Source organism: Acomys russatus, chromosome 13 (assembly GCF_903995435.1).
Source record: "Acomys russatus chromosome 13, mAcoRus1.1, whole genome shotgun sequence".
NCBI lineage: Eukaryota > Metazoa > Chordata > Mammalia > Rodentia > Muridae > Acomys > Acomys russatus.
Window position 1 is genome coordinate 57,619,772 of NC_067149.1, and position 24,007 is coordinate 57,643,778.

General features: G+C 45.5%; 1 long non-coding RNA gene across 1 annotated transcript; it reads left to right on the forward strand.

Moving 5' to 3' along the window:
* Positions 1-1,221: 1,221 nt before the first annotated feature.
* On the forward strand, positions 1,222-23,229 carry LOC127197552 (uncharacterized). Its single transcript, XR_007831694.1, has 3 exons — positions 1,222-1,353; positions 22,486-22,623; positions 22,987-23,229. It is a non-coding gene; the product is annotated as an uncharacterized LOC127197552 (long non-coding RNA).
* The last annotated feature ends 778 nt before the right edge of the window (positions 23,230-24,007 follow it).

Below are 24,007 nucleotides of genomic sequence, written 5' to 3' on the forward strand. Positions count from 1 at the left end.
TTGCAAACGTCGCTGAGGGGGCAAGGGGCCCAGAAGCCTGCTTAGAAACCTATGAGGTCGCCTCCCTGATTTCACTCGCGTGGGGTTAGAACAGGGTGGGGTCATCCACAGGCGAATCCCTGAGAACCGAAAGTGCATTTATTTCCACGTAAACTCAAGTCTCAAGTCCCCCGGGCCTCCATCCAAGTCCCAGACTTGTCATGCATGTGGACTTAGAGGAGAGGCAGGAACCAGAAAATAGAAAAATCTTATTTAAAAAAAAATCTTATCTATGTTTTGGGCGCGAAACGTCGACGCGCCTCTAAAAGGAACGTTAAGAGAAAAGCCGGGAGATGGGCGCGCGGTACGGGCGCCGGCCGGGGGATTGCATCATTTGCGACTCCCCCTTCAGAATTTGGGCTGCGAACCGCAGCCACCATCATGGCGCTCGGGTCAGGCCGCGCTTCTCGCGTCCCGGAGCGTCTAGTGAGTTTGGATAGAAGCGTTTGCAAACATGTTCCCTGGCCCCGGAGCGCCGGTCTCTCGCTCCTTCCTTCCCTTTGTGTGCGTGTGCATGTGCGTGCGTACGTGTGTTTGCGTGTGCGCGTATGTGATGTGTGCCTGTGAAGGAAGAAGTTGAATGCTCTCATGCTCTCTCTGTGCCTCTGTCTCTCTGTCTCTGTCTCTCTGTCTGGTCTGTCTCTGTGTCTCTGTGCCCCCCCCTTCCTTGCAACCCCCCCCCCCCCCGCCCGAGCTGGTGGTTGTAAACTTGATTGGCATTGGCTGCGCCCACTGACCCCTGCACGGAGTCCACTGAAGATTTAAGGTGGATCTGAGAGGCTGCAGCTGCAGGCGGAGCCTCGCTCTTAACTTAGTTTTGGAAGGAAAAAAAGCCCAAACCAAGGGCCCGCTGCGTTTTACGAATCCATCGGTCCCCAGGTCCTCTGGCCCCCGCCCAGTCCGCCGCGCTTCTCCCGCCCACCTTCCTCTGCTTCCCCATTGGCTCGCGCGTGCAGTTTGAATTTTTTTTTTTTTTTGGATGCTTGTTTTCTTGTTTAAAAAAAAAAAAATTACAGTGCCGTAGATCATGTGATGAGACTTACTTGGGCAGCCTGAGGTGGGGTGTTTTAGCTGGTTTGGTTGCAAGTGGTAGGGAGCAGGATGGGTGGAGCTTTCTGTTCCAAAAGTTTCCCGCCCCGCCCCGCCCAAGTGCCGTTGACAGAGTGCAGGCGGGAAGGTTCTGCTGGGGTAGAGATGTAGCATCAAACATTCATGGATGCCCAGGGACCACGGGCCCACAGGCTGCTGGCCAGAGGTACTAGGAAGGTACAGGCGGGAGCCCGACGAGGATGTGCCTTCCTCTGCCTTGGAAAGGTAGATTTGGGGGAGGGCGGGAGTGGGTAGGTATCCTGGAAATGATTATTTACCCATCAAGGAAATAAACCAACCCAATACAAAGTGTGGCTATAGTCTCTATATAGAGCAAAAGATGTGTTATTCTAGGGGTTACAGTGGCAAAATCCATCAATGACAAAGGCAGTCGGTGTCATTTTCTTCTTTTTTTACCTTAAAGAAAACTATCTCTGTTTTCCAGTGGTTTTACATGAGGATGAGATAGGGAACATAAAGACCTTTTGATTTCTGGATCAAGAAAGTCGTTGGAAAGAGTATGTTAAGATTTAGGAAGATTTGATTGGTATACGGGTCTAATACAAGAAGTGATCCAACTATGTTTTTCTTTACAGTGAAGCTTTTAAAAGTGTATAATAATTCAACGGTAGTCCTAAACTAATCTTTCTCTGTATTAGTGAAGCTAGCATAACCTTTATCTTTTCTCTTTCTTTCTTCCCCTTTTCTTTTTAAAAAAATTCCCCTCGTGTCTCTTTCAGTCTGTTTTAGCCAGATGTCCAGCTTCAGCCTCTCCACAGTAGACCTTGTTCTGAATTTTTAGCTATCCCATTCTGGACAGCCCAGACAAACCCCTTAACTCTCCCAGCCCACTAAGGTCTATGGCTCCATCCTTAACCAGCCTGTGTGAGCTGTTCTTGAGGCTGCGTTCACTGGCTCTGTCAGAGGCTCCCTGGTCCCTCTGCCTTTCAGAGTGGACAATCCATATGGAAACACTTGTCCGCATAAGGAGGAAATTTGAGAGGTGAGGATTAGCTCCTGTCAGGCAGCAGGTCTCCATCCTGAGTGTGAGTCAAGCCTGGCTTGGATGTTCTCCCGATACAGGCGTTATGGATAAGATCCAGATAGCAAATGATGCTGCAGCCTGGTTTCGAAACCGGGGCTTGGCATGATGGAGCACACCTGTAACCTGAGCATTTGGTAGGTGGAAGCAGGAGAATCAGGAATTCAAGGCTTGCCTTAGATGCTTAGAGAGTGTGAGGTCAGCCTGGGCTACATGTAACCCTCCCTATCTCAAACATACAAACAAGGGTACGATCAAAAGTGATCATTAAAGAATACCCCACTGGGCACAGTGGTGCTCACCTTTAATCCCAGTACTCATGAGGCAGAGGCAGGTGATTCTCTATGAGTTCCAGGTCAAAAATTAAAAATAAAATATAATAACAATAATAATAGTAAGTCTCTTTCTCCCTACCCCCACCTCTTGCTGATTTTGAACTCAGCAAATCTCTGACTTTATCTCCTGACTAGACAGGTCTATGGGCCTGGGCTACTGCACCCACCCTAACTCTTAAAGCCAAAGCAAGCCTTAAACTAAGGCTCTGGCACAGCCAAATACAAAGGTACTGACATTTAGGGCTTGGATGGAGGCTAAGTGTTTGTTGCCCCAGCGCGAGGATCTGAGTTTGGATGCCAGCACTGGCAGTGCTCTTTTTTTTAATCCCAGAGTTCTGCTGAGTGGACCGAGAAAAGTAGATTTCTGGGCTCTCGGTGGCCAGCCGTTCTAGCTCAAATGGTTCAGTGAGCTGGAGGGCGATAAAAGATGCCAGCAATGACCTCTGGCCTCTACTTGGGCATGGATGGGGGCTCTCACACATGACACATGCATGTACGTGAAAATCTTTAACCTTTAAACAGTACTAGGCTGCAGCCAAATTATTGGGCCATGTTACTGCTCACAGTGTCCCAGACACAAGAATGGAGCAGGAAAAGTACTATAGATTGAAATATAGCACTGTGCATTGTTCACACGTTTGTGGTACTACTGGTGTAAATAAGCCAAGTGTGCTGCCAGTTGTGTAAGAGTACTGCCACATAATTATCTACAATATTTAATAATAATAAATGACTGCTAATGGCTTGTGCATTTATTACGGTATACTTTCTATTGTCATTTTTTGGGTATACTCTTTCTTAGTGTGTATATAAACTTAACTGTAGAAGAGTTTCCAGTTGTTCCTTCAGAGTTCATTGTTGTCATCACAGGAGACAATAGTTCGATGCATGCCCCAGCCCCTAACCACTTTCCAGGAAGACAGGATAAAATGCACAGGCAAATGATGTCATGCTGACTTTATTTTTCAGTGCCTAGGTAGAAGTCAGAGCCTTATGCATGGTAGGTAAGCATACTAAACCTGAGTGGATCTTAGGCTGGCCTCGAACCTACAACTTGGAGCAGTCTTTCTTTCTTCCTCTGCCTCCCACGGGCACTTGTATTACAGATGTCCACCACCACACCTGGCTCAGATAATCATGCGCTTGATCCTGTGTAGGCGAATGCATGTGTGTGTGTGTGTGTAGCTTCGTTTTGAACAATAACGAAAAAAGAATTTTTAAGTAAATAAATTAAAATAGGGCTAGGGATGTAGCTCAGTTGGCAGAGTGCTTGCCCAGCATGAACGGGCCCTGGCTGTGATCCCCAGCTCTACATAAATCTGGTGCACGCCTGTAATCCTGGCACTCAGGAGGCAGAGGCAGGATGACCAGAAAGCCAAGGTCATCTTCAGCTACACAGCGAGCTAGTAGGCCAAGACTGTCTTATATGAGACTATCCCAAAACGAAACAACCACCAAGCAACAAACAAAAAACAATCTCACAGATTAAGCACATAAAGAAAATATTATCTGTACAATGTGTTTTGAGCTAGGTGTTATTACAAGAGTTCAAAAGGTTAAAAAAAATAAAAATTAAAAAGAAAAAAGGCAGGCAGGCGTAGTGACACATGCTAGTAATTCTAGTACTTAAGTGGTGAAGAAGGCATTTTTTTTTTTAATGGTTTTTTGAGACAGGGTTTCTCTGTGTAGATTTGACTGTCCTGGACTCACTTTGTAGTCCAGGCTGGCCTCAAACTCAGCAATCTGCCTGCCTCTGCCTCCCAAGTGCTGGGATTAAAGGGGTATGCCACTATACCTGGCTTCAAAGGCATTCTTGGCTACACAGTGAGGCTGAGAGCAGTCTGGGTTACACAGAAAAAAAAAAAAAAAAAAGTAAATAATTTAATGCTATAAAAAACAATATATTATAGAAGTTAATTTATTATCTAAGAAAGAAATTGTTTAAAATAAATGACGTTTGATTCCATTGAGGCCATAGCAATATGTAGCAGTGGTCTCCCCATTCATGTCTATTGCTTTCTCATTGCTTACCCCAGGACAACTCTCACACGTGCACATTCTAGTCTTAGTAACAGTCCTATCCAGTTATAGTCAGGGTGGCCTTACACTTGGCCTTCCTGTCTGCCTCTCAGGTACTCACATTATAGGCAGATGCTGCCACACCAGCTTCCATTTCTTATCTTTTCTACTATGTTTTTATTCAGTATTTAATACACTGTATAAGCTATTTTATATAGTATGCCTCCTTTTCTGGGCTTCGATGTTTAGGTACACAAATATTATTGTTACCGTCACTTCAAGCGTCCAGCCTAGGCTAGGACAAGACGTTCAGATTACAGGTTAGGCGCTGCAGCCTCTATCCGGAAGCCTAGATGTGCAGCGGACTCTACCATCTGCAGTCAGCTCCGTGGCGTTCACACAACATAACGCCACACTGGTCAGAAGGTGTCCCTGTGATCAGCAACACATGACTGCAAGTCTGATGAAATCATACTTGATTGTTGTAGCTCTCCCGTTCTGTGACGAGAGGCAGGGAAGTCCAGCGTATTAGGAGTGACTGAGGAAACAAACTCTGAAACTCAAAACAGGCCACGGGTAATGACGTTTCTTTAGGGGATGCGAAGGTGGTGGGAAGATGATGTGGAGTTCTCGGTCTGGGAGAATCTCCGACAGCTGACCTGGACCGAGGAAAAAGGGAACTGTATTCTTAGGAATATTCGCCACAAGAAAGAAGATAGCCCTTACTAGTGCCCTTTTGCTATTCTTCTTTGTTGTATTTTTCCTTCAGTCTCTGAAGTACCCAGGGCTACGGTACTTCTTTGAGTGCAGACTATGGTTTCATTTCTGGTGAGATTAATTCCCCCCCCCCCGCCCCCGCCCGTGACTTCTTTTGCTCTGTCTGCCCCCCCCCCCATCCCTTCCGGAATTTTCTCAGCTTCTTTTGTCCTATATGGTTTTTAAATTTCTGATTTTAATTATTGTTGGCTTTAATGAAATAACAGGAGAGGCCAGATGTGTGGCATATACATGTGGTTCTAGCACTTTCGAGGCAGAGCCAGGAGGATGAAGAGTTCAAGGTCATCCTCAGCTTTGTAGTGGAAGGAAGGAAGGAAGGAAGGAAGGAAGGGAAGGAGGGAAGGAAAGGAAAGGAAGAGCGAGCCAGGAGTAATGGTAGAATGACTGTCTAGTATGCACAGGCTCTGGTTTTGATGACCAGCACCAAGGAACAACATTTTTCATGGGGATAAATTCTTGAAGAATTAGAAAGAATGCAGTAGAGGGGCCGGTAAATAGCTGAGCAAGTAAAGACACTTGCTGAGTCCAGGGCGTGGTGGCACACACCTTTAATCCTAGCACTAGGGAGGCAGAGGCAGGTGGGTCGCTGTGAGTTCTAGGCCAGCCTGGTCTACAATGTGAGTCCAGGACAGCCAAGGTTACACAGGGAAACCCTGTCTTGAAAAACCAAAAAAAAAAAAAAAAAGACTTGCTGAGCAAAAGCCCAAGTTCAATCCTGAAACTCAGGCTGGTCCCCATGCTTCAGGGTCTCCCTACCTTTACCCAGAGCCTGTTTGGACTATGCTTTTCCACGGGCTCTGCAGATGCAACTCAGGTCCTCTTGCCTGTTTTTCAGGCACTTTACTAACAGTGATCTGGCAAGCCCTCTGAGAAACATTTTGAAAATTAAATCTCACAGTGGGGAAGGTATTTCTAAGTATGATAGAAAAACATAAGAGTCATAAAATGAAATAACGATACATTTAGTGACATAGATTTAAAATTAAAAAAATTTTTTTTCCAGTATATAATGTACCCTAAGCAAAGTAAAAAAAAAAAAAAAAAAAAAAAAAAAAAAAAAAAAAGACGTGGTACTAGACAGTAATGGGAATGAAGAAAAATTTTTTTCTAAGGATTTTCAGATAGATGAATGTTCTGCCTTCGTGTATGAATATGCACTAAGAGTGTGTTTGGTGAGAAGAGGTCATTACCGAAGTTCCTTAAGCTACCATGTGGGTGCTAGGAACCAAACTTGGGTCCTTTGAAAGAGCAGCAAATACTTTTAACTATTGAGACATCCCTCCAGCCTAATGCGAATATATTAAATAGTACTCTTAACAAAATTTTAAGTGGTAAAATTCATGATATGTGCATTTAATCACACACTCAAAAAAATAAATAAATAAAAATAAAAAGCACAGGGGCTAGAGAGATGGCTCAGTGGTTAAGAGCACGTGCTGTTCTTGCAGGGGACCGGAACTGAGTTCCCTCCAGAACTCACGTGGGAAGTTCACAATCACCTGTAACTCCAGCTCCACGTCTTTTCCTGGCCTCTTCAGAGGCCTTTGTTCACACATGCACATAGATACACACATGTACGTGTACTCAAAGGTAAATAAATATTACAAAATAAACCCACAAACTATTAGGAGACTAAAGTTAGCTCATATTCTAGATAGGATTTTCTAGAAAGAATTTTCACATTCACACCACTCAAACACAGGTTTGGTTTCAAGCTCTGAGGCCAGACTGCTTGGGTTTGAATCCCATTTCCTCTTTTTTTTTTTTTTTTTTTTTTTGTGAGACGCAGTCTCACAAAAAAAAAAAAAAAAAAGACTGCGTCTCACGTAGGTGGCCTCAAACTTAGTATGGAGCTGAGGATGGCCTCAGACTACGGATCTCTGCCTCCACCATCTAACTTCAAGCTACTGTTGAAAGTTTCTCTCTTTGTTTATTTAATGAACATATGAAGATGCTTAGTGTTTTCATAAAGTTATTAAAATCCCTAGTGGAGGCTGAGTGTGGTGGAAAATGTCCATAGTCCTGGCACTGGGGAGGTGGAGACAGCAGGAACAGTTGAGGTCATCCTTGTCAATATCTAGTTTAGGGCCAGCTTAGCCTATGTGAGATCTTGTCTCTCAGCCCCATCCAGTCAACTAATTAATACATGTGCAGTACTGAGCACACCACCTGGTTTATAATAAACAACAAACAATCATATATTTGTAAATAATATAAAGTGAAGCTCTCCAAGTATTTTTTGTTTACTTTTCTTTACAGTACCCACAGCCAGTAAATCTATTTTTATTTATTTATTTTTATTTTATTTTATTGTTTGAGACAGGGTTTCTCTGTGTAGCCCTGGCTGTCCTGGACTTGCTCCGTAAACCAGGCTGGCCTCAAATTCACAGTGACCCACCTGTGTCTGCCTCCCTGAGTGCTGGGATTACAGGTGTGCACTATCGCGTGCCTGGCTTCTCTCTCTCTCTCTCTCTCTCTCTTTTTTTTTTTTTGTACAGTAGACAGGCCTTGAATCGTTGATGCTTCCTTCCATCTCTTGTCTCTCATGTGCTAGGATCATGGGCCTATGTCACCATGCCCAGGTACTGATGTTCTCTCTCTCTCCCCTTTTGGTTTTTGGAGACAGGGCCTAGGCTGCCCTGCTCTCAAACTTATAGTCATTCTCCTGCTACTGCCTTTGGAATTCTGGGATTACAGGCATGAACTGCCTGGCTCAGGCTTATTTTTCTAGCTTTTATAACTGCCATTATAATCCTTAAGAAAACCAAAATTTTGCTTTTATTGCTCATTTGTTTATTTTTATTTTTTATTTTTGAGACAGGTCTTGCTATATAACCTTGACTAGCCTAGAATGCACTATGGTGGCCTTGAGCTTGTGTTCCTCTTGCCTTAGCCTCAAGAGGGCTTGGCTCACAGGCGTAGGCTACCACATCTGGCTTTTTTATTAGGTAACGTTTGTTTCTGTGTTTCTGTCGATAAAGGGCCTTGCTCCATAGCCCAGTCTGAACTCAAGGTGATTTTCTCAGGCATGTACTATCATGACTGGCTGGAAAACAAATGTTTAAAATGGACATTTAATAAACAGAATTAATATACCACAAAATGGCTGAAATAGTTAAGTTTTATATTTTTGAAAATGAAGATTGAGGGCCGGGCGTGGTGGCGCATGCCTTTAATCCCAGCACTCGGGAGGCAGAGGCAGGCGGATCGCTGTGAGTTCGAGGCCAGCCTGGTCTACAAAGTGAGTCCAGGATGGCCAAGGCTACACAGAGAAACCCTGTCTCGAAAAACCAAAAAAAAAAAAAAAAAACCGAAAATGAAGATTGAGGCAGGTTTTTTTTTTTTTTTTTTAAAGACTTTTGTTGGGTTTAAGCCCATCTCTAATGCTTTCTGAAATGGCCTAGCATAGGTTTGTTTACAGAAATGAGTAACTCACCCACATACAAGACAATATGAAGTAGAAAAAAGTTGTGACCTAGATATCAAAGTGGTAATTTGTTAGCTGGTGGTAGTTGTACCTGCCTGTAATCACAATGCTTGGGGACGAAGGCAGAAGAACGATGGGTTTGAGCTAGCCTTGGCTACACAGTGAGATCCTGGCTCAAACAAAGGAACAGAGAAAGCACTCCTGGATGTGGCCGTGTCTGAGCACTTGCTAGTAATGCCAGAAGCCCAGAGATGGGAGCAGTGGAATCGGTTTGAGGTCAGCTTCTGCAACACCGAGTTGGGGACCAGTACGCAGGGGATCCTGTCTCACTCCACAATCACCCCAAAACCAAACCACCAAAAAACCAAACGAATCCCAAACAAAACAAAGAACCCACCACTAACAAAGAAACCACACGCACATGCACACGCACACATGCAAGGATGATAAAGTTTAGGTAAATTGAATCAGAAATAGCATCACCCAGAAGCAAATATGGCCATTCTTGAGTTTCATTGTTACTTCCCTTTAAGGCTGAGTGACTTTTCTGCAGCTTCACTCAGGCTCCTAAAAGATCCCTGTCCTCAAAATATCTAGGCCTTGGCTTAGTGGTGTCACCTGCTTTACTCTAGAAACTCCCAGGTGGCCTCGTGCGGCCAGTATAGCTGTCTAGCGAGATTCTGCCAGCGGCTTCTGGTGCTCTATGCTACCAGTAACTGGGGCTCCAAACTCACCGTCCTATTCTGGAGTTTCCTTCAAACTGTATCCTCAAAATTTTTAAAGTTTCAAGTGAGACTATTATGCATTTGGTGGTGGTAGTAGGTGACAGCAACACTTGGGGAAAATGTTAAATCCTTTCTGCTAGGCCAGGTTGAGAACACAGCACCTAAGAAGTGTCTCCCTCTTCTCTCTCTCTCTCTCTCTCTCCTCCTCTCTCTCTCTCTCTCCCCTCTCCCTCTCTCTCTCTCTCTCCCTCGCTCTCTCTCTCTCTCTCTCTCTCTCTCTCTCTCTCTCTCTCTCTCTCTCTCTCTCTCTCTCTCTCTCTCTCCCCCCCCCTCCCTCCCTCTTTCTAACCCACCCTCACACTCCCACACCCGCTGACTTTGAAGTAGTAACGATTCTCCTGCTTCAGCCTTAAGTGCTTGGATTTTAGTTATAGGCTACACCACACTCTTCTCTGAAAACCTCTCCTGCCTCGCGCCTGAGCTGGCTCTGCCCAGTCCTTCTCGGTTAGCTCCTTTCAGGTGGGCTGCCCCGTTATAGCTCTCCTCCTGTCTCCTAGACCTCACTTCCCTGTGAGTGGCTGCAGAGCCAGCTCTCTCAAAACAGGCTCCCCCCCCCCTTACTTTTTTTTTCTTTCTTTCTTTCTTTCTTTTCTTTTTTTCTTTTTTTAGCTGCAGAGCTTTATTGTGCAGGACTGCAGGCTGCACTTCTGTCTGCACAGTCCAGAACTGCTAAATTGTTACTGCTCTCAGATCCCTGACCACCCTCCACCGCACCTCATCATGATCTCCATTGGAGTTTGAAGAGTACAATCAGAAAAGCTTGAAGCTTCCTTTCTTAACCCCAGGCAGCATTATTTATAGTTTCCCTTTACACTAAAGGTAAAAAAAAAATCATGCTGAAATGTATCACTACGCCAAAATTTCCTACTACATATTCTCACTGTCCCTGTGACTCCTTTGTTCCCAATTTCTTGGTGTATACAATCTCTTTGGGTTTTTTCTTTTTTCTTTCTTTCTCTTTATACCTCGAGTTACTCTTGGCTGCGGTTCACTGACCAAAGTAAAATGGCTCCAGTTCGCAAACACCCAACATCTGAGGCCGAAGAGATTCCTTCCTGTCAGCATGTTTCTCACTTCTTTGCTCCTCTGCAGCATGAGGCTGGGGACCTTCAGCACCTTTCTTTTCCCACTGCCCCTGCCCCTAGATGTAGACTTCTTGGTTCCATCACTGGGCTCTGCAGCTCTGTCTCCTGGATGCTCTTCTTGGTCTTCTTTTCATTTCTCTTTAACCCAGGCTTCCCTGCTGATGCGCCCAACTCAGGTCTTGGCTGTTCTTCCTCAATTTTCTTTTGGTATCTGGAGCTCGGGTATTCTCTGATCTGGAGTGACTGGCTTTTCTCCTTTGGCTTCCATTTTCATGGTGTTGCTAATCTGCTCTTCCATAGGCTCAATTCTGATTGATAACCTCCCCAGATGTTTCATTTTCACAGGCTCAGGTGATGTGTGGCTCTTGCTGGCAGCAGCCCTATGATTCGCGCGTGCCAGCTTTCCACCTGTTGCTTCCTGCTTTGGGGCCACAGTTCAGCCTGCTGGTTCTAGAAACACTTCTGTCTCTTGCAGACATCCTTTTGGGGGAACAGAGAAGCATTGCTCAAAGTTATAGGTCTTAGAGGGAAGTCACTGGAACATAGGGATGGTACCCCACGTGAATTAGGATGCTCATTAGCAACAGGTGACGTTGCTACTATGGTCAAGAAACAGAGAGAGGGAGATGAATGCTGGTAGTGGTTAGCTCACTCTCTCCTTTTTGTTTAATCTGGTACTCTGGTCCTTGATGGAGACAGTGCCACTTCTCACCTTTAAGATAGTGTTGTATGATTTTTCCCTGAGGAGATGCAGCACACACATCTACTCACTCCAGATAGTAAATGCATGACAGACCAAAGTACAGATACCACCGAAGTCCGACTTGGTTTTATTGGGGTTAACTACAGGAATGTAAGTGAGGGGTTACTTACAGGAGCAGAAATGATTTAAAGACAGCTGCATCTCCAAGTCCACCCCAGCACAGGTGACAGCTCACAAAACTGGGGACCCGAAGACCACTGCACAGCAGAGAATGTCCTTTTCAGGTGCCTCATTGGTCTAAACTTCCAGGCTGCTAGGTTGGTTTCTGCCTAGCAGTCTTCCTGGCAGCTCTGTTTGTCTGAGAGTCTCCTTAACATTTTGTCTGGGCTTTTCTGAGAGGGACTCTTCAGTTTTTATTGTTCATTCTGGCGGGGAAGGCAGAGTGAATCTGGTCAGTTTCAGGGACTTCCTGGGGCCCATTTGAGCTGTTTAGCTTCCTGCTAACAGAGCTTCCAGGCAAGGTGGGAATGTTTCAATCTTGGTGGAGTTTGTTACACACAGGTGGCTCTTCCTAGTTCAGCGAACTCAATCTTTAAACTCCCTACAGATGTGCCCAGAGAGAATCTTTGATGTGTGTAATTGTTCCTAATAGTCAACTTGGGAGATGTGTTAATTGGTGTGGGAAGACAAGGCACAATTCTCTAGGCAGGGAACCTTGGGTGGTGTAAATTTAAAAGAAATCGAGCTGAGCCGGGCGTGGTGGCATACAGCTTTAATCCCAGCACTTGGGAGGCAGAGGCAGGCGGATCACTGTGAGTTTGAGGCCAGCCTGGTCTACAAAGCAAGTCCAGGACAACCAAGTCTACACAGAGAAACCCTGTCTCAAAAAATAAAAATAAAATAAAAGTAAAAAATTTTAAAAATAAAAATAAAAAAAAGAAAGAAAAAGCAAGCGAGCTGAGCACTAGTGCACATGCATTCATTATTTTCTGTTCCTGACTATGAGTGAAATGTAAGCAGCAGACGCAGGCTCTTGCCTTTGTGACTTGCCGTCTATGATGGCTATAGCTTGGAACTGTGAGCTGAAAATAAGCCTATTTTTCTTTCAGTTGCTTTAGTCAGGGTATTTTGTTGCAGCAACAGGAAACAAACTAAGACAAAGTAATCTTCGATCTAGCCCAATTGGCAGTGTGTGAATGTGTGTGCATGTCTATACATATTGTATTTATATATTTAGACAAAGTCTCTTTCTACATGTCCCTGGCTGTCTATGTAAACAAAGATGGCCTCGAATTCACAGAGATCCATCTGCCTCCGCCTCCTGAGTGTTGGGATTAAGAGGCGTGCATGACTACTCCTGGCTTTATACAGACTTTTAAAACAGTTATTTGGGTTGTGTGTGTGTGTGTGTGTGTGTGTGTGTGTGTGTGTGTGTGTGTGTGTGTAGGTCAGAGGTCAGCTTTTAGGACTCAAGTCTCTCCTTCCACCACATGGGTCCCAGGGATCTAACTCAGGAGGTCAAGCTTTGTGGCTAGTGCCTTCACTCAAGTTGACAGTATTAACTATCAAAGTCTCATGTAGCCCAGGATAGCCTCAAACTCACCACAGGGCCAAGGGTGACCTTGAACTCCTGATCATTCCTGCCTCCACCTCCAAGTCCTGGATTTACAAGTGGGTACTACCATGCCCAGTTTTAAGACTGGATTTTTTTTCTTTCTTTCTTTTTTGTTTTTGTTTTTGTTTTTTGTTCTTCTCACTATGTAGGCCGAGTTGACCTGCTATTATAGATCAGGCTGACTTCAGACTTTAAACTGTATTTCTCCAGTGCTGGGATTAAGGGAGCGTACCATCGTACTTCAATCTTGGGGATGGATTTTTTTTTTTTAAGGTCCCTGTTTTTGTTTGTTTGTTTGTTTACCTCTCATTTGTGTGTTTATTTAGTGCTAGCACAGTTTGGCCTGGAGAAAGATCTTTGATTTTATTTCCTACACCACTGCTCGGCTAGACACCATTCATATCTCGGGCCTCAAACTGTCAGAGCATAAACCTGAAGTTCTGAGGCTCTGTCACAGAGCTTGTCCTTTAGACCTCTTGCCTAATTCTCAGTGGTAATTACATTCCTGTCCATCCCATGTATGTAGCGCGCTGGAGCCTCTGAGCACAGCACACTAGTCACCTTGAGGATAACGTCCTGACCCGAGTGTAGCGGCAGAATGAGTTTGGCTCTTCTTAGCCAGCAAGTTATATTGTCACTTGGTTTTTCTTTTTCTAGTAAGACCACGAATGTTAATTGCTTATCCTACTCAGTGGTACTATTTTTTTTTTTTTTTTTTCCCTTAGACTCCTGTGAATGTGTGGTTTGTGGCCACAAATTAGGAACTTAGCTTTCTTGGAAAATAACCTGATCCATGTCAGTGGAATACATGATGCCGACAAGGAAATAGGAATCCCGGGACTGTAGCCAGAAGGAACCTATAAGTCATCTTGTCTAATGTCCCCCGCAGGAAATCACAAATTAGGAATTCCTCATCTGTAAATGGAAAGGTTGGACGAGTGACCTCGTGTATCCAATATTCTGTGATCTAGCTTAGGTCAGCCAAGTGCAGAGTGGCAGCTAAAGACAGGCCAGCTAATGGAAGTATAAAATGATCTGCCCTGCCCAGTGCTCTGGAGTAACTCACGGTGGCAGGAGCTAGTCACAGGCAGCATCTCCAAGGGTGCCAGCTGCCAAAGATCAAGGGATATGAGTTTGGGGATAATGTTACCAGTAAGATCTCATGTGGTAAAAAGATGGAAGAGGCTCCGTTTTCTGTGGTTTGTTAAGGCATCCTCAAGTTAATGGGGATGATATTTATACCTCCCTTATGTGCCTTGGAAGCCAAACAAAGGACACACCCCCCTCTTAACTCATCTGTGAATGTAACGCTATCTGTTGTTAAATAGACAAATGGAAAAAAAAAAAGTTCTAGAAATGCCCTGGGCATGCTGGAAGTAGAGCAGGAGCGTCAGGGGTTCAAGGCCAGCGTGAGTTACACAAGGTGTTTGAAACTAGCCTGGGCTACATTAGACCTTGTTTCAGAAAACTGAAAAAGGGCCATGGAGATTGCTCAGTGGGTAAAGGCAGCTGCCACAAAGCCTGTCAACCAGAGTGTAATCCCTGGAATCCATGTGGTGGGGAGGAGAGCACTGACTCCTGCAAATTGTCCCCTGGGCTGTGGCATGTGTGTGCACTCACCTGTGCCACCCATACCCAATAAATAAATAAACAGAATAAGTATTTTAAAAGAAAATTGTGGTATTAATTACTACGTGCATACGTGTATGTATTCGTGTACATTCATATGTATCATGTCTGTATGTGTTTGTATGTATGTATGTGCATGCTTATGGAAGCCAGAGGCTGAAGCTGGCTGTCCCCCTGGTTCACCCTCTAACAGTTTTTGAGTCTCCCTGCACCTAGAGCTCCTCAACACAGGAGCAACTTGAACTTTTCCTCAAAAGATGTATTTATATTTTTATGTGGGTAAGTGTTGTGGCCACATGTATGTCTGTACATGTGTGTACAGTACCCATGTCATATCCCCCTGGAGCAGGAGTTACCCAGGTTGGCAGCTGCCATGTGTGTGCTAGGACCTGAGTCCTCTGTAAGATCAACAAATGCTCTTTTTTTTTTTTTTTTTTTCCTGAGACAGGGTCTCTCTGTGTTTGCCTTGGCCTGGAGTTGCTTTGTAGACCAGGCTGGTCTCGAACTCACAGTGATCTGCCTGCCTCTGCCTCCTGAGTACTGAGATCAAAGGCGTGCGCCACCATGCCCGGCTCAACAAGTGCTCTTAACCACTGAGCCATCTCTCCAGTCCCACCCCACCCCCTTCTTTAAACATTTATTTATTTTATGTATATGTGTGCTCTGTCTGCTGTAGAGGAATATTAATTCACAGCATGGCTGTTCTGGAAAGAGATCACATCCAAAGATCTTCTAGGACTGTGTGATCTGGCTGGAATACAAACATGCCTTTAATCCAGGAGACAGAGACAAACAGATCTGAGTTCAAAGCCAGCCTGGTATAGAACAACTATCAGGTAAAGAAAAGCTTAGGTCCAGCCGTGGTGGTGCATGCCTTTAATCCCAAACAAAGGTAAAGTTAGTTTGTAGAAAGAAACACCCATGTTTGAAAGTGATGTCTAACCGAGTGGCAGAAAAGGTGATGAACTGGAGAAGATGTGACAGAGGAATATGCCCAATTCTCACAAGAAGAGAGAGGAAAGGGAAGCTACTTGAGAGGCAGTTTTACCAGGACAGTAATAGAGAGATGGGTTGCATAGAGAGAACTCAGCCAGAAAATGAGAAGAAGCCAGAATGTTGGAGCAGATTGCTGAGTTACTTTGAGACCAACTGGAACAATTCTGGGCCAGAGAGAGAGAAGCCAGATTGAATAAGTCAGCTGGGAGAAGCGTTTAAGCCAGAACAGCTGAGTTGAACCAGGCAGCTGTGAACTCCGAGGGAACAAGTAACGGAGGGAACAAGTAACGGTAAGTTTGGTAAGCAGTAAGCCTCAGAGGCTGAAAACATTCTGGGCCTGAGTTAGATTGTACGGAGGTTACGGAGGTTAAAAGCTTCCAGGACCAGCCCCAGGTTAGCAGAAGGAGGCAGTAAGCTTCCCAGATGACAACTGAGCCAGGAGAACAAAAGTTGCTCTTACAATTGTTTTTACACCTGCAAGCCAGAAAAGATCCCAGTTGTGAGCCACCATGTGGTTGCTGGGAATGGAACTCAGGAGTTCTGGGAGAACAGACAGCAAGCCATTTCTCCAGCCTTCAAAATCTCTTTCAAAGAAAGATTTATTATCTTTTTGTTTTGTTTTGTTTGTTTTTTGAGACAAGGTTTCTCTGTGTAGCCTTGGCTGTCCTGGACTCACTTTGTAGACCAGGCTGGCCTCGAACTCACAGTGATCTGCCTGCCTCTGCCTCCCAAGCGCTGGGATTAAAGGTGTGCGCCACCACCGCCCGGCTTATTATCATTTAAAAAAATTATGTGTGTATATGTTTGCTAATGTGCAGAAGAGTCTGTCAGCAGCCCCTGGAGGGAGGTAGCGTGAGCTGCCTGATGTGTGTGCTGGGTCCTTTGCAAGTGCAGTTTGTGCTGATAATTACGGAGCCCCAGACCTGACCCTTCTTCCGCCTTCACCTCCCAAGCACTGAGACAATGGGCTTGTGCCACCACACCCAGCCTGGCCTGTACCTTCCCTGCAACGCCTTGCTTAGCACACACACAAGAAACAAGAACTATTAAAAGAAAAACTGCAACTTCATCACGTGGAGCAGATATGGGATGACATGCTTGGATCCCTGAGCACACAGTGGCCATAGTGATATGAATTAGGTGTGTAAAGGTGATTTCCCAGCAAGAACCAGACATGTGAGGCTAGAGACTGGGAATACAGCTCAGTGGTAGAGGGCTTGCTTAGCATAGACGGCTCCCCAGCACTGAAGAAAGAGAGAACCCAAGGTCGGTTTGGATTACACAGACTCATCACAGCTACTGCTCCACTCAGTTACTGGTTTTAGCATCGGGGGTGGGGGGGGGGGGTTGGTTGTCCCTTTTTATTATCAAGATAAGTGGCTATGTGTGCTATTTTAGGGGCGAGTTCTTTGGCTATGTAAGCAAAGGGCCCACAGCCAAAAAAAAGAGACTCATTTTCTTTAAAGAACTCAGCATTAAAAAAACTTAATTAATGAGTGCACACTCGAGCATGCCTGTGCCCCAGCAAATGTGTGAAGGTCAGAGGACAGCTTTGGAAGTTACTTCTTCTACCCTGTGAGTCCCAGGCCTTGAACTCAGTTTGTCGCGGGTGGCAGAAAGCACCTATCCTCAAGGCTCTTGGCAGTTTGTTTTGTTTCTATTTCTTGTGTTGTTTATTTATTTTACGTGTTATGCCTGTTTGTGTCTGTTTGTGTGTGTGTGTGTGTGTGTGTGTGTGTGTGTGTGTGTGTGTGTGTGTTAGGCGCACCGCATGCATGTGGAGTTCAGAAGAGGATGCCGGATACCCTGGAACTGGAGTTGTGATGGTTGTGAGCCACCACGAGAGTGCTGGGAGTCAAACTCAGTTCCTGTGCAAGAGGCATCTCTCTCGCCCTTCTTGTCCGTGGTTTTGGAGGATGAGGTCTTATGTAGTTCAGGTGAGCCTTAAATTGCCTAGGAAGCAGAGGCTGGCCTTGAAATCGGGATCCTCCTGAATGAGGAATTATAGGCATGCGCCGTCACACCCGCAGCTCATATTTGTCTCATTTTCCCCCCTTCTTCTTGTTTTAAAATTATTACTGCTATTAATGTTGAGACACGGTCTCACGAGCTACCCAGGCTAGTCTTCAGTTTTTGAACCTCCTATTTCGGCCTCTCCCCCAAGCGCTGTGATAAAGAACCTCCTGCTATTTCTTGATTACTTTAGCTTTGAAAGACGCTTCGATGGGGGCGGGGGGGAGGGGCGGATAATAAATATGAACAACCCAGGGATTTTGTTGTTGGTGCTTCTTTTTTCTTTCTTTCTTTCTTTCTTTTTTTTAAATTTTGGAACTTGAAGATTAGCAAAGAGAGCCCTCTACTGGCTAAAGTGACATAGTGACTGGAGTTGGCCCGAGGCCGCCATGGATGTCACCTATCTTTGGGTTTTTTCATTAACAAATTGACACTTTTCTGCCCATTTCTTCAGCCATCAACTCAGGTTCCTTTGGAACTTGTGAAAGTGAGTTCTAATCCCCAACCCAGCCTCCCCACCCTCTCATTCCTGTGTAGCCAAAGATGACCCTGGACTTCCGATCTTTCTGCCTCCACCTCTAAAGTGTTAGGGTTACAGGTGAGCGCCCCCTGGGCAGTTTTATGTAGTGCCCGGGCGGCGGGGGTGGGGTGGGGTGGGGACTGCAGAGCAAAACGGGTGCTGGGCGAGCCCTCTTCTAAGGCGCTACATCCCAACCTCCCACTGTTTTTCTCTTAGTGTTTAGGAGAAAGGGTTCATGCTGGGTATGGTAGCTCATGCCTGTGATTCCAGACACTTCGGAGGCTCTTCTGGAGGCTCTTCTGGAGGATTGCTATGAATCTGAGGCCAGCCTGAGCTACATGGTTAGCTCCTAACCAGCCTGGGCTACAGAGTAAGGCCCCCGTGCCAAAATACGAACACCTAAAGAATGGTGACCAGGGTGGTGGTGCACATATTTAACCCTAGCAGCTGGGAGGTGGAGGCAGGAGATTATCCTCAGCTGCTAGTGACCTCAAGATCGATCGATCTCTCTCTCTCTCTCTTTCTCTCTCAAAAAAAAAAAAAAAAAAAAGGAGAAAAGAAAAAAAAGAGAGGGGAAAGAGACAGAAAGAAAAAGGTTAAAAGCCTCGTGTTTCATACTTCTTGAAAATAATAACTATCAGTGCAGTCCTGAAATAACTCCTTTATCTTATCACCTCTGTTTCCCTTTTCTGTCCCTGCCTCCTCCCAACTGCCCTGCCTCTCCCCCACCCCCACTGCCTTGCCTCCCCATCCCCATGCCTTCCCTTCCCCGCCCTCACTGCTCTGCCCTCCATCCTCCCTCTGCCCTGCCTCCCATCACCAAGCAAGACAAAGTAAAACCAATCTTCACTCTGGAAAGTGAGCCGGAGGGAAGTGGCCGCTTATCTCAGGCAGATCCTGAGCTGAGTGCCAGGGCTGGGACCCAATGGCTGCCATACACCTGAGAAGACCTGAACTTCCTTCTGACGGCCCCGGGGGCTGCTTCGTTGACCGTGGGAAAGAGGGCGCACAATGGAGGAGTGCTGGTTGGTTATCTAGAGGAGAAAAGGGGCTGTCTCCTGGGGACCTTCGGTGAGACATTGAAAACAATGAGTTTCTCTTGTGTATTTGGACTGAGAACTTCACCTGCCCTAATTGCGGTTTTTTTTTTTTTTTTTTTTTTTCTTCCTGAGACAAAAATCTTATAAAGACCAGGCTGGCCTAGAACTCTTGATCCTTCTGCGTCTTGTGCTACCACTCACTCACAGCTGTGTCTCTTTGTAAATAACAACAACATCATCAACTGCTAATAATAATAATTATTTTGAGACAGGGCCTCACAATATAGCCTTGACTGTCCTAAAACTTACTCTGTAGAGTACATGGTCCTCGTTCTCACAGAGACGCTCTTGTCTCTGTACACTTAGTGCTGGGATTAAAGGTGGATGCCACTATGCCTGGCTCCCTACACAATCTTTTTTTGTTTGTTTGTTTGTTTGTTTGTTTTTGTTTATCGAGATAGGATTTCTCTGTGTAGCCTTGGCTGTCCTGGAACTCTCTTTGTAGACCAGCCTGGTCTCGGAACTACTAGAGATCCATCTACCTCTGCCTCAAAGGTGTGCACCACCCGGCTTCCCTGCACAATCTTAAAAGCATTTTTTTTTCCTGAAAAAAATTAATACATGTGTAGAGTTAAGTAAAGGCCTGCATAAAATAGTAGTTATATGTATATTCAGTGTTTTATTATATTGTTGCTATAGAATATTATATTCTACCCATGAGAAGAGGGCATGTGTGTGTGTCTGTCTGTCTTTCTGAAGACCAGAGGGAAATATTTTCCTTTATTGCCCAACATTTGTATTTTTAAGCCTGGGCTTCCCACTGAACCTGGAGCTCCCCAAATGTCTGGAGTGGCTGGCCAGTGAGCCCCCTGGGATCCTCCTGTCTCTACCTGAGATTACAAGTGTGCTCCACCATAATCCTTTATGAGGTGCAGGGTGGCAAGTCCAGGGCTTCGTGTACACCGGATGAGCACTCTGCCAGCTGAGCTGTGTCCCCTGCCCTGAAGCCACACTGTCTGGGAGACACCTGCCCCATCACTGCTGGGCTCTGGGCAGTCAAACATACTTCCTCCTCCTCTTCAAAGGTTGTGCAATACCCTATAGGAGCCCCCATTAGTACCTGGATCCGTTAATCAGCCACCTGGCAGCGTCTGCACTAATGCAGGCATCTTTTTCTCCTTTCTCTAAATTTACTTAGAAGCTGGGCATGGCTTATACACCTGTGATCCCAATACTTGGGAGGCAAAGGCAGGAGGATCAGGTAGGTGTTCAGGGTGAGCCGGGTCTACATGAGATCAAAAGTAAGGTAAAGGGCTGGGGAAATGGTTCAGTGGGTAAGATGTTATTCCCATAACAGTGAGCACTTGGATTTAAATTTCCAGGACTTGAGTAAAACGTTGAGCCCCATGGCACGTGCCTGAAGTTCCCATGCTGGGGAGGCAGAAGCAGGCAGGTCTCTAGAGTTCACGGGCCCACCAGCCTAACAGAATTGGTGAGCTCCAGGTTCAGGGTGATGGAGGGCTGGCAAGATGGCCCAGTAAGCAGGTAAAGGTGCTTGCTGAGTAAGCTTGGTGGCCTGAGTTCAAATGCTGGGAACCCCTGAAAAGGCAGAAGGAGCTGGTGAACTCTTCAGAGTTCTTTTGAGCTGAGACACTCTCACACACACCAGCAGAAAACAGTAATAGATACAATTTTTAAAATATTCCAGAAATAAGGTGGAGATTGATTGAAAAAGAGGCCTGGTGCATGGCAAAATAAAGCTTTGTGGGTTTACCTTAAGTTTGAGCACGTCAAAAGTTGCCTTTGGCTGGGTGGTGGTGGTGGTGGTGGTGGTGCACGCCTTTAATCCCAGCACTCGGGAGGCAGAGGCAGGCAGATTGCTGTGCGTTCAAGGATAGCCTGGTCTACAAAGGGAGTCCAGGACACCCAAGGTTACACAGAAAAACCCTGTCTCGAAAAAAAGCAAAACCAAAACCAAAAAGAGTTTCCTCTTATTGTACCCTTCCCTACTTCCTTGGTGTAGTGTGGTACATTTTATTGGAGGTGTGGTCTCTTAATCCAACAGGTGAAATATTTAATTCTGGGAATTTCATATACTATAGTGAGCTAACTATGTCGCTATTTTACTATATTATTATTACTCCTCTCATCCCCACGCCCCTGCTGGGCCTTGCACAAACTAGAGCAGCAGCAAATACCTATACACCTAGCCTAGTTATACAGTTCTCTTGTTTTGGTTTGGTTTTATTTTTGTTTTTTGTTTTTCGAGACAGAGTTTCTCTGTGTAGCCTTGGCTGTTCTGGATTCACTTTGTAGACCAGGCTGGGCTCGAACTCACAGAGATCCGCCTGCCTCTGCCTCCCAAGTGCTGAGATTAAAGGCATGCGCCACCACTGCCTGCCTAGTTATACAGTTCTAAAAAGAAAGTGCCCTTGTAAGAGACTCTGTTAGGATTCTGCCCCAGTCTGCCTAGTAACCTGTGATGTCATCGTCTACCTGCCACTGGCCAGCCTCCTGCCCAGAAGTATATAAAAGGACAAACTCAGCTACCTCTCCCTCTTGCTCTCACTCCTCTACTCTCTTCCTCTCTCTTCTCTTGTCTCTTTCTTTCTTGTTTCTCTCCCTCTCTTCCTCTGTCTCTGTCTCTCTCTCTGTCTCTGTCTCTCTCTCCTCTGGGGTCCCCTTTCTCTTCCCATGCTCATATAATAAACCTCTCAATATCATATCTGTTGTGTGGTGCATATTTCATATTTTATATTATATCTCATATTTCATTAAAGTTTACAAGTCTCAAACTACACCTATAGTTTCTAATATTGGTATACTGTCCCCCACCCCCCATCTCTCTCAGCAACGTTTCATTCAGCCCAGGCATGCCTTAAACTCATTAGGCAGCTAAGGATGACCTGAACGCCTGGTCCTCCTGCCTCCACCTCTAAAGTGCCAGTAGGATAACAGGTGTGTGCCAACACTGCCTGCTTCGTTGTTCGTTGTTTTGAGACAGGATTTTGCGATGTAGCTTAGGGTGGCCTCTCTGTGTAGACACGCAACCTGAAAGCATCCTCTTTCTTCTTTATCTCCTTCTAGAGTTCTGGAATTACAGGCCTAGGGTACCAGGCTGGGCTATCCTGTTGATGTTTACTGAAGTTTTGTGAGTGGCAGATTGTCTCCCTCTCTTGCCACAAAATTCTGTTTTGGGGAAGGTGAGATGTGCTCAGCACACACACACACACACACACACACACACACACACACACACACACACACACACACACGCACACACACGCCACGACATGAATGCACCCACATACATATGCTAATAATAAATTAAAATGAAGTAAAGGAATTTTTTTTCTTTTGTGGTTACTTAGGGGGCTGTTCACCGTGTATGCTGGATGTGTTAAGCCCTGAGGTCGTGTGAAAAGAAGTTTGCTTTGGGCCCATCCATCTCCTACTGGCTATCCACAAGATGGAGAAGGCGGAAGCAACCCGAGGAGGCATCTTTGTCTGTAAGGATAGAAGGCCCATTGTGGAGGAGAGAGATACAGGAACTGTATAGGCGAGGCCCTAGCAGCCCCGTGTCTCTTATCTCCAGAATTCTTTTACAGAAAAGAAAAATAAACTTTTATCTAGTTTAAGCCACTACTGTTTCTGGGCTCCGTTGCTAGCTGCCAAGTGCAAATCTTAACTGATAGAAAAGTCCTTGATGGATTTTGAGCATGGGATGGATTCTGCCCCTTTGGTGGTTCTGCTGGGGCAGATTCGGGGGAGTGGGGCGTCCTGGAGAGTACCAGGAGATAAAGATGGTTTGGCAGATGGGGGCAGACAGCAAGAATACACCTCATATGGGGTCAGATTTTCTTTTCCCCCAGGACACCTCTGGTGAAGTCCTGTTGTACATGGCTATTTAAATGTCTATTGATGGTGTAATTTGAAGTCAGCTATTGTCAGTTGGCCTCAAAGGTGGGCCATTGAGAAGATGGGTGTTCTTTGTGCCTAAAAAAAAGCAGCAGTTGAAGGATGGAGCAGGAAAGGGGTATCAGCATTACAGGAAAGTCATGTGAACTGCCTGCAAGCATCTCCAAGGAAAGAAAATGGCGTTCCATGCGATCTTCTGCTGATGGTATCCTTTAGTGGGCAACAACGGTAAATAATATCCAAAACTTATATCTTGTTCTAATTTACAGTGTGATTTCAAATGTTACGTATTTCTTTTTCTTTTCTTTTTCTTTTGTTTTGTTTTTGTTTTTGTTTTTCGAGACAGGGTGTCTCTGTGTAGCCTTGGCTGTCCTGGACTCGCCTTGTAGACCAGGCTGGCCTCGAACTCACAGCAATCCACCTGCCTCTGCCTCCCGACTGCTGGCTGGGATTAAAGGCGTGCACCACCACATCCGCCCTTGGTTTTGTTTTGTTTTGTTTTGTTTTGTTTTTTTCCCGAGACAGAGTTTCTCTGTGTTAGCCTTGGCTGTCCTGGACTTACTTTGTAGACCAGGCTGGCCTCAAACTCACAGCAATCCACCTGCCTCTGCCTCCCGAGTGCTGGGATTAAAGGTGTGCGCCACCACACCCAGCTTAATGCTTCATATTTCTAATTCATTATTTTCATAATACACTCAGCATTGTAAGGTTAGGCAAGACTTTCACATTAGAAGCCATTTATTGTTTATATGGATTATAAAAATAAAAGTAGGCTCATTCTGTGATCCTAGCACTTGGGAGGCCGAGGCACAGAGAGGGTAACATAGTGAGTTCCCTGGGCTACAGTGTTAGGCCCTCTTCTCAACAAAACAAAAGTTCAGTTCTACAGAACAGCTGCTGGAGCAACTCAGGGATTAGCACAGCACTGTGTAAGGAAGGATTTTACCATGTTTTTCTGCTGAATCCTAACCAGCA